Below are 14,199 nucleotides of genomic sequence, written 5' to 3' on the forward strand. Positions count from 1 at the left end.
CAAGATATTGACCGATGATATATCAAGTCAAGTGTCATCAGCACAGATGTATAACCAGCTCTTTTTTTTCAGAGGGGCTTACTTTTGTGGAAAACGGCCCAGTGTTTCACCTCTTATTACAGTTAAAACTTCATTATGAAATATCTCAGATACACAGAAAGTTAGAGAAAATAATATAACAAATACCTGCACACTTACCACACAGTTTTATCAATTCTTTATATTGTATCCTATTTGTTTCACTTATTTTAAGTAAAAAAATAATTAGTTATACATTTATGCAACTGGAAACACCCCTCCCTTATATGTGCTCCTTCCCTCATCCTGTTTCTCTCCTTTCTTGGAGAAAGAACCATCATTATGAGTTTATTGTTTCTCTTTCCATGCATTTGTATACAAATATCATATACAATATTGTTTTACATGTTTTTTAAACTATATTTCACTATTTATTATGGTTTTGATGCAATGGCTCTATGTTATTTATTTTATTTGTTGTGTAGTATTCTATCGTATGAACATATGCTATATATTTTACCCACTCTCCATTTATCATGTATTTAAATAATTTTCATAAGTTTTGCAATAACAAGCAATTCTATTAAGAAAATTCTTATACTTGTCTCTGCTATATAAAGTTAAGAATTTTTCTAGATATCTTCCTAAAAATGGAATTGGTGAATCAAAGATAGTGTATCTTCAACTTTACCATCTATGGTCAAATTGTTCTCCAAAGTGGTTTTTCCCATTTGTACTCCTACCAGCAGCATTTAAGAATTCTCATCTCTTAGTATCTTTACCAGAACTTTGTATTATCTAGACTTTACATTTTTGCCAACTTGAGAATGTGAAATTTAAAATTGTTGTTTGAAGATACACTTCCCTAAACACTAATGAGGTTATACATATTTTCAAATGCCAAGACATGGAAACAACCCAAGTGCCCATCAACAGGTGATTGGTTTAAGAAGATGTGGTGTGTATATATACAATGGAATGTTACTCAGCCATAAAAAAGAATAAAGTATTGCTATGTGCAGCAACATGGATGAACCTAGAGATTATCATACTAAGTGAAGTAAGTCAGAGAAAGAAAGACAAATATTATACGATATCACTTATATGTGGAATCTAAAGAATAATACAAATGAATCTATATACAAAACAGAAACAAACTCACAGGCATAGAAAATGAACTTATGGTTACAGAAGGGGAAAGGAAGGGAGGGAAAAATTAGGAGCGTGAGATTAACAGATACAAACTACCATACGTGAAATAGATAAGCAACAAGAATTTACTGTATTCAATATCTTGTAATAACCTACAATGGAAAATAATCTGAAAAAATCTATATATATACATACACATAACTGAATCATTTTGCTGTAGACCTGAAACTAACACAATATTGTAAATCAACTCTACTTCAATTTTTTAAAGTAGAAAAAAAAATCACACCCTTGAGAGATTCATCTATGTTGTTTGTTCTCTGTGATACACTGTATTCTATTGTATTAATATATTACAATTTATGTATCCACTCTACAGTTGAATATTTGTATAGCTGACAGTCTAGGTGCTACCACAAAGAGTGCTACTATGAACATTCTCATACACGTCTTTTGGTAAACTTAGGTATGCATTTCTGCAGAGCATATAACCAGGAATACAATAGCTGGGCCATAGGCTATTACATGTTAAACTTTACTAAAGCCTTGCAAACAATTTGAAAAAGTAGTTGTTTCAATTTATTCTCCCACCAGTTGCTCCACAGCCTTGCCAAAACTTGGTATTATCTGTCTTTTCCATTTAAGGCACTCCAGGACATACAATGAAATCTTGGTAATTTGCACCTCCCTGAATTTACATCTTTGCTGAAGTCAATCACTTTACACATATCCTCTCCCACACTGTGACTTGGTTTTTCACTATTTTTATGCTGCTCTTTGATGAACAGGAGTTCTTAATTTCAACGTAGTACACTTTTTTTTTTTTTTTTTTTTTTGCGGTACGCGGGCCTCTCACTGCTGTGGTCTCTCCCGTTTTGGAGCACAGGCTCCAGATGCGCAGGCCCAGCGGCCATGGCTCACGGGCCCAGCCGCTCCGCGGCACGTGGGATCCTCCCCGACCGGGGCACGAACCCGTATCCCCTACATCGGCAGGCAGACCCCCAACCACTGCACCACCAGGGAAGCCCTTCTTCTTTTTAATTAGTGCTTTTTGTGTTAAAAAGTATTTTGCTAACTCCGAGGTCATGAAGAGATTTTCCTAAGATTTCTTCCAAATAGTTTATTGTTTTTACCTTTCACATATATGTCTACAATCCACCTCAGATTGGTTTTGCATATGGTTGAGTTAGGGGGTCAAGATACCTATTTCATACAGACATGCAGTTGACTCAACATCATTTATTACAAGGACTATCCTCGCCCCACCACAGTGGAGCAGCCCATTTCACATAATTCAACTGACATGTGTGAGTCTCTTACTGGACTCTCTATCCAAGTCTATTTGTCTACTTGTCTATTCTTACATTAATACCACAGCATCTTAAATACTGTAGCTTTATAATAAGGCGTGATATCCAATATCTTCTAATTAAAAGATGCAAAATAAGATTTATTCTAGGGGCTTCCCTAGTGACACAGTGGTTGAGAGTCCGCCTGCCGATGCAGGGGACGCGAGTTCGTGCCGCGGTCCGGGAAGATCCCACATGCCGTGGAGCGGCTAGGCCCCTGAGCCATGGCCGATGAGCCTGCGCGTCCAGAGCCTGTGCTCCGCAACGGGAGAGGCCACAACAGTGAGAGGCTGGAGTACCCCAAAAAAAAAAAAAAAAGATTTATTCTAAGTATTTGACTTTTTAAATAAATTTATTTATTTATTTATTTAGGTTGCGTTGGGTCTTTGTTGCTGCGCACGAGCTTCCTCTAGTTGCAGCGAGTGGGGGCTACTCTTCGTTGCACTGCACGGGCTTCTCATTGCAGTGGCTTCTCCTGTTGAGGAGCACGGATTCTAGGTGCGTGGGCTTCAGTAGTTGTGGCTCATGGGCTTAGTTGCTCTCAGGCATGTGGCATCTTCCCGGACCAGGGCTCGAACCCGTGTCCCCTGCATTGGCAGGCGGATTCTTAACCACTGCGTCACCAGGGAAGTCCCAATTTGACATTTTTGGTGCTATTGTAAATGGTATTTTAAATTTCATTCTCACTTGCTTATTGCTGGCATATAGAAATAGAACTGACTTTGTATGCAGCAACCTTACTAAATGTATTTATTAATTCTTATAGCTTGACTACAGATAGAGCTTTAGATTTCTTTTTATATAGACAATGGTGTCATTTGAAAATAATGATAGTTTTATTTCTTACTTTTCAAACTTTTGCTTTATTTTCACTTCTTTACTTGCCTTATTGCTCTAGCTAGGACCTCAGTATTGAATAGGACTGAGGAATAGTGAACATCCTTGTCTCATTCCCCATCTCAGGGGAAAAGCTTTCCATAATTCACTGCTAAGTGCAGTGTTCTACAATTGGTTTTTTTCTGCAATGATTGTTTTTATCCTTATATCTTTAATATTCATTACCTGGGTAGTTTGCTTCATTTAAGACTCGATCTCTCTTATTTTTATAAAAGGTAACCTTGGATTTTTTTTTTCTAAAGAACAGTCACTACTTGATAAATTTCTGGCATGTGATTTCCATTCTGAGTATCAATGTAACTTTTACTAAAATCTGTCCATCTCTGTTTTCTTGCTTGGGCCTTCCCTTTTTATTGCATTTTGAGAAATAAAAGGAAAATAAAAACACATAGATTTGGGTTTGTATCAAAGCTATTCAGGTCACTTGGCCACATTTTAAAAAAATTGTTAAAGTATAGTTGATTTACAACATTGTATTAGTCTCAGGTATACAGCACAGTAATTCAATATTTTTACAGATTATACTCTATTTGAAGTTATTATAAAATATCAGTTATATTCCCTGTGCTGTACTGTATATCCTTGTATCTTACTTATCTTATACATAGTAGCTTATACCTCTTAATCCCCTACCCTTATCTTGTCCCGCTCCCCACTGGTAACCACTAGTTTTTTTCCTATATCTATGAGTCTATTTCTGTTTTGTTATATTCATTTGCTTGTTGTATTTTTTAGATTCCACATAGAAGTGATAACTTGTACTTGGCTTTCTCTAACTTACTTCACCAAGCATAATACCCTTTAAGTCCATCCATGTTGTTGCAAAAGGCAAATTTTCATCCTTTTTATGGCTGAGTAGTATTCCATTACACATTTTCAATTTAAACTAAACTGAGATCAAGATGACTTTTGAAGGCTAAAGATCCTTTTTTTCTTTCATTTAACAAGCAATTCTGGAGCAACTGTGCTGTACCAAGAACGATGCTAGGCTCTGAGAACTTTGAAGGCTGAATATTCACTAATTAATTAACTGACTGATTAGTTCACTTAACAAGCGTTTTTGGAGAAATTATGGTGTACCTGGAACTGTGCAAGGCCCTGGAGATACAGAGGGGTTCTCAAGGAGGTCCCACTGCACAGGAAGAGATGACAGTGGCTCAGACAAGGTGCCAGCAGCTCAGATGGAATAAAAGATAAATGCATTGGACAGCTACTTAGGTGCTAGGACTTGGTGCAGGATTACTGAGAGGGCTGAGGGAAAGGGGGGTGTCAAGAATGACTCCAAATTTGAAGTTACTTAGGAAGTAGAATTGGCTGAATGATCGGGTGAGAAAGAAAAGTTAATAGGTGGTATTAAGATATATGATCTGAGTAAGAGGGTGGGTGATGAATTAGCCACTGGGATTCACTGAGACACAGCAGAAGTTTAGGAAGAAAGGTGATGAGTTCCACTTGAACTTGTTGCATTTGAGACACTTTGGGTACTCCACAGATACGGGGCAAGCAGGCAGTTTAGAGACAGGAGTCTGACACTTGGGAGCAGAGTGTCTGGAGTTAGGATTCTGCAGGTCACAGTCGGCCCCATCAGTGGGACTGAGGTGGCCCTCTGGGGATATACCACCATTAAGAACTAGGGTTGCAGGTCTGACCATCTATTGCATTAATTAGAGTCCAACCTCTTTTCAGTCACATGTTTACATAGCCACAGAATAATTCATATCTTGTCTGTGCAACTTCCCCAGGTGTGGTTACAGCCCTTCCTGGGTGGGTGCATAGTGACTGAGAATCAGATTCACTAGTTACTGTTTTTCTGCGATGGAAACCAAGTACTGAGTAAAGAAAAGCAGAAGAATTATTTTCACATTTTAGCTCCTTTTGCATCTTTCTGTTCCTACATGAGAACCTGTCTTTCACCATCCTTTCCAGCCTCCTACTGCAACATACCAACAATTACGTAACAGTACGCAAGTCACAAATGTGTGTTACCACACTCAGAAAACCATTTGCAAACCAAGGATGGATTAGAATACTCATTACAGCTAATATTTATTTTTCATTATTAAAACCTTAATTGGATGCCAATAAAATGAAAAATTAAATTTAGTGCAAGGCTTGTGGAATAAACCCTTTATATTATTTCAAACCCTGTTAAAAAAGTGTCTTAAATAACTTGGCTCACTTTCCCGCCTTTGCCACATACAAAATAGTGGTCACATCAGCAAGTACTCAGTATGTTGACAGTTATATTCATTAGGACCCATGGTTGCAAGTAAAGGAAACCTATCTGAAAACAACTCAAAGAAAAAAGAATTTCTTGCCTTAGATTCAGTGAGCTACACAGCTATCATAGAAAGAAACTGCAGAATCTGAGAATTCAGGAAACATCACCATAAGGACATTATTATTATTGCATGTTTTAAAATAATATAGATCTTGCTTAAAAAACTAAAAATAGAACTGCCATACGACCCAGCAATCTCACTACTGGGCATATACCCTGAGAAAACCATAATTCAAAAAGAGTCATGCACCATAATGTTCACTGCAGCTCTATTTACAATAGCCAGGACATGGAAGCAACCTAAGTGTCCATCAACAGATGAATGGATAAAGAAGATGTGGCACATATATACAATGGAATATTACTCAGCCATAAAAAGAAACGAAACTGAGATATTTCTAGTGAGGTGGATGGACCTAGAGTCTGTCATACAGAGTGAAGTAAGTCAGAAAGAGAAAATCAAACACCGTATGCTAACACAAATATATGGAATCTAAGGGGAAAAAATGGTCATGAAGAACCCAGGGGTAAGACGGGAATAAAGATACAGACCTACTAGAGAATGGACTTGAGGATATGGGGATGGGGAAGGGTGAGCCGTGACAAGGTGGGAGAGTGGCATGGACATATATATATACACTACCAAACGTGAAATGGATAGCTAGTGGGAAGCAGCGGCATGGCACAGGGAGATCAGCTCCGTGGTATGTGACCACCTGGGGGGCTGGGATGGGGACGGTGGGAGGGAGGGAGGGAGGCGCGGGAGGGAGGAGATGTGGGGGCGTGCATTATGTGTGTAGCTGATTCACTTTGTTGTAGAGGGGAAACTAAGGCACCATTGTAAAGCAATTATACTCCAATAAAAATGTTAAAAAGAAATAATAATAATAATATAGATCTTGGACTACCCTGGTGGCGCAGTGGTTAAGAATCCCCCTGCCAATGCAGGGGACATGGGTTCGAGCCCTGGTCCGGGAAGATCCCACATGCCACAGAGCAACTAAGCCCGTGCGCCACTACTACTGAGCCTGTGCTCTAGAGCCCGCAAGCCACAACTACCGAGCCCACGCACCACAACTACTGAAGCCCACGCGCCTAGAGCCCGTGCTCCACAACAAGAGAAGCCACCGTAATGAGAAGACCGCGCACCGCAGTGAAGAGTGGCCCCCGCGAGGGGGAAGGTAAGCTGGGACGAAGTGACCGCATAGCACAGGGAGATCAGCTCGGTGCTTTGTGACCAGCTAGAGGGGTGGGATAGGGAGGGTGGGAGGAAGGGAGACACAAGAGGGAAGAGATATGGGGATATATGTATATGTATAGCTGATTCATTTTGTTATAAAGCAGAAACTAGCGCACCATTGTAAAGCAATTATACTCCAGTAAAGATGTTAAAAAAAAAAAAAGCATTGCAACTTTGTAAAAGATTAACTACATGTAAAAGAGTAACTACAACTTTGTATCAGAATATTCCTTAACCACCTTCCTTAACCACAAAACACATTGTTAGAATGTAGGTCTGCATATCACCCAAGACAAAAATAACAAAAAAGTATCTAGTTGCAAGGTCAAAATTAGGTCATAGGCTGTTACAATTCATAAATGGGCTGTTCCAGAAATTCATTCAAAGTTTTTTTGTAACATAAAAGAGCGATTCCAGTTGAAACTGTATCATATATGGTCATTAGGTTTACCCTTCATTCACAAAGCCTAATTAACCCTGAATACATGTGAAGCGCTTCTTGAAATTCACCAGCACTTACGCCTTTACGTCCAGGTTAAAAAAGAAAATGCATTCTCAGTGGGAGGGCCATTGCACCGGTAACACCCAAATGAGCAGTAAAGATCATGCTACGTGCCAGTAACTTAACTCTCTACAACTGCAGAAGAGGTGTGATCAGGGCAGTTTGGGCGGCACCAGGATTTATTATACCGCATAACAGGAAGCCTGGAGTTCGGCAGCACGGTTCGTTAATTTCAGTGAGCCAGGGACGCACCAACGTATCAAAGACCCAGGCAAGCGTTCCCGCCGTAGCATTTTACACTCATCCTCAGAGCACCGAGGATGGCTGGCTGCAGCACTTAACCGACATTCCCACGCAGACAATAGAGACCGGTAAGAAAGAGGGGCGCTTATATCACATCCACCCCTTTCTGGGCGGAGAGAGGGGAATCTTTCCTTACAGACGCGCTCGCCCCCGCTCTTTCCCCTCACCATGAAAGCTTCTCTCAGTGGCCGGGACTATATCACATGCCCATGCCTGAAACCAATCACAGCAAGAGGAATGGTTCTCCGGCCTAGCTGCAGATTGGAATCACCCGGGAGCTTTGGAAACAATGTTAACGCTAGGCAACAGTAGCTTTTAAAAGTTCCCCAGCTATTCTACATGTATACTCAGAAGCCGCGCCTACGATCTCTTGTGGGAGGTCTACTCTGAGGACTTGGGAAGGCAAACACCTGTACAAAACTGGGGTTCTGCTAGCAGCCACGGACCTGGAACAGCCAAAGCCCACGTGTGAACAACTAATAAGTTTGCCACATGGACATACCTTGCTATAGCCAAGAGAAGGGATCTCTGCAGGTCAGTCACCCACTAGAGGACCTATTACGAGAAATAAAAAAAGATTTCTGTTATAAGAGATTCGATAGCTATCTTAATCTGCTAATCCCCTGCAAAAAAAAAAAAGTGGAGGAGGAAAATACCTTATAAACTTCAGCTCGAGTGTTGAATTAATTAAACAAGGAGGTCATTAGATGGAGGTGGCTCTAATGCCTTGGAGGCCTATATAAGCAAACCAAAATCAAAATCTAATCCTGTAAATGCCTCAAGGTTACCAAATTGAAACCTAAGGACGACCAATCCCAAACAGCCAACTACGCTTGAAGCTACATCCCATCAATAATTTCCTTACCTTGGTTATGCCTTTTCTCTATAAAACTTCCCCCCCACCCAGTTCCCGTCAGCAGCCCACTCCTAACCACTTCCGGTTTGGTGCTGTCCAATTCCGATTTTTGTTCAAACTCTTAAGAATTTTTAATATGCCTCAGTTTATGTTTTAACAGTTCTGCTGCCAGAACAGGGAACCAAAGGAGCCCTCTGAGAGCCCCCAGGAGCACTGAGCAAACAAGCAGAGGTACCTGTGAAGCCCCTTGACCGGCTGCCTGCTCGCTGCCTCTGGAGGTGGGCGAGTCCCGCTCGGAGTCTGGATTCCAGCTCCGGCTTTTGCGTTATGAGCTTTCAGACTTCGAGCCTTTCCTTCTCCGGACTGGGTCCAGAAACCGGCCAGAATCAGACTTTCTCCGACTTAGAAACCGAACCGAGTCCAGGGACAAACTGTGTCCGATTTAAAAACTACCAGGACAGACCGGGTCCAAATGAGGTCCGATGACGAACTGAGTCCGACTTTGAAACTGGACCCGGTGCAGAACAAAGTGGTTCCGACTTGGAAACCGAAATGGGTCTGTGGACGGACTGGGTCCAACTTAGAAACCAGACCCGGTCCAGGACCTAGAAACCGGACTGGGTCCAGTATGAGGCCTCAGGTGAATAAAATTTTGTTTTAAGGTTAACCTTACCAAAGATAATACTGAATTACAGGGGCCACAGTGGAGAACTTTTAACCACCTGAGATAACCTTATCCCCTTACGAGGTGCCCTAGAGAAAAGGGGTCTCAGCCAGGCACTCACTATGAAGGGCAGAGGGAAAGTTATTCTTCCTCCTCTACAGTTTCTAGTGACCAGGATGGGACCCACTGGGACACCCCACTCACTCCGAATCCTGCAGACGGCATCCTGGGAAAACAGGCAGAAGCCTGGCAAAAGGGTAAGAATTCTTACCAAGGTCAGCTCTCCAAAATATGTGGAGCCTGGTGGAGAGAGGAAGGGAAAATTTCAAGTTGTCCCTTCCTTTGCAAATTTACACTGGCTGGAAAACACATTGGTTATCGATCCTTCCCTCCCAGGGAGAGCTGTGAGATATAAATGTTTTACCTGGTCTTCCCTAGGATGCCCGGAGGCATCTCATTAAATACAAACTCCAGGGAAGTCATTCTTATCAGGAAAAAAAGAAGTAGTAGCAGCAGCTATTTGGAAATTGAGTGAATGAAAAATCTTAACACTTTTTTCCACTAGTATTAGTAAAATCTTTAACCATCTGAGCAGGTAAACTTAACTCATTCTCTCTGCCAGAAACACAATTTGAACCCAACCATTCTTTTATAAACTAGTGAATTTTGCATTATTGTATGTATCTCATGGCTCAAAATTTTAAACAAAAGCTATAAGACCTCTGCATCTGTCTGTATGTTTATGTATGTAGGTGATAAATATGTGATATTCTTCTACCTTTGGATGGTATAGCCAAAATTAATTTGCAAAGAGCTCTATTTAATAGGCTGCAAAAACAAACATTTATATAAATCAAGCGTATGCTAAGAAATGTAGAAACCAACCCAAGTGTTTTTCAAGTTCACGTGATCTAGCATAATCTTTGGTGAATGAAACCTAGTTTAAGTCTGTTGGTTTAATTGAAACAGGCATGTCTTTAGAGTGATCAGTATTAAGTAGAATATTTTTATTCTACCAAGGTTAACTAAAGTCAAATATGCTTTTGCAATCTCTGTTACATAATTTGTCAGCAAGAACGGTAACTTAAGATGCTGGCTGGCTGTTCAATGTCTCATGAAATTTTCATGAGTAATCTAAACAATTGTTAAGCACAAGTAAATTAAGGAGATGTAAGATAAAAATTTATAAATGTACTTCTCAACAATAATCATGCCTTATGGTATATTTGCTTAAGAATAGTTTCCAAACTCTTTTTGGTAACTTAAAACCTTAAAGTTGGGTGAGATAAGTTAAATGAAGGCTAGTCAGTGAACATCTGGATCATTTCCAAGTAAGATAAGATACTGCAACATTAATTACTGAACATAGATTTATCCACGTTTGGCTTTCTTTGGCAGAGGAACTAAAGATATTTGGTTCTATCAGTAAGCATATTTTGTGCCACATTGAAAAATTACTAAGAGGAAGAATATACTTCTAGAAACTGTGGAAAGTATTTATAAATTTGCCAATCCACAGAATGCTAGTGTAACAGTCCACCCTGATTACTTCTTAGTTTTCACTAGGAATAAAGGATTCTGAGAGTTAAGAATTCTAATAAATATATGTAATTAAAGCCAGTTAGAAATAATAACGGTGAGAGGAAAGAACTGTGTATCTGTAAACTGAACTGGATCCTGAGTTCTAGTTTCCTGAAATACCTGGCTACAACTCTCCAAACTCACGTTTCCAATTTTCTCCCACTCTTCTGATTTCGAATCACTAAGGATATGACTGCCCTTGAATCTCCTTGGAAGGGACGATACCAGGTCCTTCTCACTACCCAGATCACAGCCGAATTTCAGGGAATTGAACCGGGGTACACATCCCCCAATTAAAAAGGGCTTTTCCAGACTCTTGGAACTGCACGCCAGCTGGAGATGTAAAATTGAAAGTAACTGGGGTGGGGGTGGGGGGGCTTCCCTGGTGGCGCAGTGGTTGAGAGTCCGCCTGCCAATGCAGGGGACACAGGCTCGTGCCCGGGTTCGGGAAGATCCCACATGCCGCGGAGCGGCTGGGCCCGTGAGCCATGGCCACTGAGCCTGCGCGTCTGGAGCCTGTGCTCCGCAATGGGAGAGGCCACAACAGTGAGAGGCCCGCGTAGTGCAAAAAAAAAAAAAAAAAAAAAAAAAAAATTAACTAGGGAGGTTTCTCCCCAGATGCATTTGGCATCTTGAAGTAAACAACTCTGCCAAGATCACAGATCAAGATCTTCATCCCCAATATGAAATCTTTATTCCTTTTGCCTTCTTGCTACTTGTGTTTTGTCTCTGTTAACGCATGGAAAGACAATGCTCCTTAACTCTGACCACTATCGCTGCATCTGCTGCTAAGGCCATAGCTACTCACCAGAAGTCCTGAGACTTTCTTGCTAAGGTGGTTTAGATAATACAGTTGCTTTAAAGTACTTGTTGGCTGAACAAGGAGGAGTCTGTGCCACAGCAAATACCTCCTGCTGTACCCAGATCAATATCTCTGGTACTAGAGCAAGTACAAGAAATTAGCAAATAAGCCACTTGGCTAAAACAGGTTGATGTCCCTTCAGGTACATTCTTTGATTTATTTGATACCAATTGGTTTGATTCATGGGGCCCTGGTTAAGGAGTATACTTCAGTCTCTTGGTATTATCTTCCTAATAGTCATCACTGTAGAGCCCCTGGTGTGCTCTGTTCTCTCAAAGGTCTTAAATGCATGGTCACAGCCATCAGCAGTATATCAGATGGTCTCACTGCACTTAGAGAAACAGAAACAAGATGAAAAACGAGATAAACAGCAAGAACAATTCTTCCACGGATCTGACATCAAAACCTATGTGAGTTTCACAATGAGACAAGAACAATTTTACTCTGTTGGTGACCGAGAGTGGCACTAATACCAAAGTTTTGTTCAATCTCTCCCATATGAGAGGATGACCAAAAGGGGAGAATAGTCTAATTAATTAAACAAAGGGGCCATTAGACCGAGGTGGCTCTAATGCCTTGGCAGCCTAGGTAAGCAAACCAAAATCTAAGCCTGTAAGTTCCTCAAGGTTATGAAATCAAAATGCTAAGGACAACCAATCAGAAACAGCCAACTGGTCTTTATGCTGTAGCCAATCAACACTTGCCTTACGTCTGCCTTTTCTCTGTGAAAGCCTCTCCCTGAGCTGCTCACAGTGTGGCACTCCTAAGCACATCTGGTTGGGTGCTGCCGGATTCCAATAGATTTCTGCTCAAATAAACTCTTAAAATGTTTAATATCTTCAGTTTATTGTTTAACAAGAGCACTTCCACTCTGGAGCTTTTTCTGACACTCTCCCTCCTCCTAGGGAGATGTAAGCACTTGTGTCTGTTCTCTTCCGGGCCAGCTTTATCAGAGCACTCATGAGGCTTGCACTTGCTTGCATACTCTGCCCCTCCTGAAATGTGTCCTGTATCCTACTTTATTTGTCTAGCATCCAGCACACAGGGGGCTCAATAAATATTTGTTGAATGAATCGGGGACAAGGAGAAATGGTCAAGAAACGCCTAATGTTAATAGCAAGCCCTTACCCAGCACTTATGCCAAGTACTCCACAAAGGCATATACACTGAATAGACTGATTTATTCCTAAAACAACACTGAGGTAGAAGCCACTATTATCTTCACTTTAAATGTAAGAAAACTGCATCACAGAGAGACTGATCACTTGTCCAAGGTTACACATGAACTAGGAAGTGACAAGTGTGGGACTGGATCCTAGAGCCCACCATGTTCTTTACCTTTATCCGCAAGAGGCAAAGATGCTCCACCCACATTAGACATGGAGACCTCTCTGGTGGGTCCTAATCTGGATGAGGGCTGCAAGGGGTGTTCCCATTGGTGGGATTCGTAGCTTTTAGGATACTGAAGGCTTTTGCATTCTTGGACTTTTTAGGGGGACGGGGAAAAAGACATTGCTCAAGGACATAAGGGGTAGAAATGGAGAAAAACAAAAGCAGCCAACGTTTTGCTGTGAAAGCCGAGAATCTGGAGGGGAAATCTCCATTCACCAGCAAGAAAAATAAAAACGTTAATACTTGAGTTATGGCTTAACCATGACATGCAATTGCTTGTGCCCCAGAGCTCCCCCTGCCATTTACGGGGAACACCATCGTCAAAATCTCGTCCCTGATAAACCACAACCTGAAGAGGAATCATGACTCCAGTTCTGGCTTCTCCACTGTATTATCCCAGACACAGGTCTTCCGTGGCTTCCCCCAACCTGTCCCTCCTCTGATAGCCCTTATTCTGGCCAATGGACCTAGCACTCACCCAACTCGTTATGCCAGAAAATCTGGAAGTCTTCCAAGATTCCTCCTTCACTTTCCACCTTCACATTCAATTGATCTCTGAGTTTTGTGGATTCTATTTCATAAATCCATAATCTATCCAATCAATCAATCTTCACTGTGTGCTAAGAGTGTGCAATGATGAACTGGATGAGATTCCCTCCAGCCTTGCCTTCCCAAGCTTCAAGGAGCTGAGCATCTTAAAGAGGGCATTTTGCAAATGAACAGCCCTCCTACTGCAGAGTAGTAAATGCAAGAAATGGATAAATAGAGGGCTGGGGGGGGGGGCGCGGAATCCCGGAGGGGTGTATCTTCATCTAGGGAAGCCTGAGGGGTTTTCTCTTGGCTGTGTCCAAAGTGAAGTCTGAAGGATGTATGTGTACCAGGAACCCAGTGAAGGCGGAGGCAAGTGCAAATTTCTGGAGTCAAGAACAGAGCCCAGAGTGTGGAGGACAGGCAACTCACCACCACCCCAGAGCCTCAGAGCTGGTCTCCAGTTGGGTCTTAATTCAGCAACTACACTGCCTAAAGACTTTCCATTCCTCAAAAGAAAACAAACCCAGCACCATCTTTCCTGTCTGTAGAGGTTTGCCCTTCAAGAAGCATC

Source organism: Mesoplodon mirus, assembly GCF_964341445.2.
Source record: "Mesoplodon mirus genome assembly, chromosome: X".
Taxonomy (NCBI): Eukaryota; Metazoa; Chordata; class Mammalia; order Artiodactyla; family Ziphiidae; genus Mesoplodon; species Mesoplodon mirus.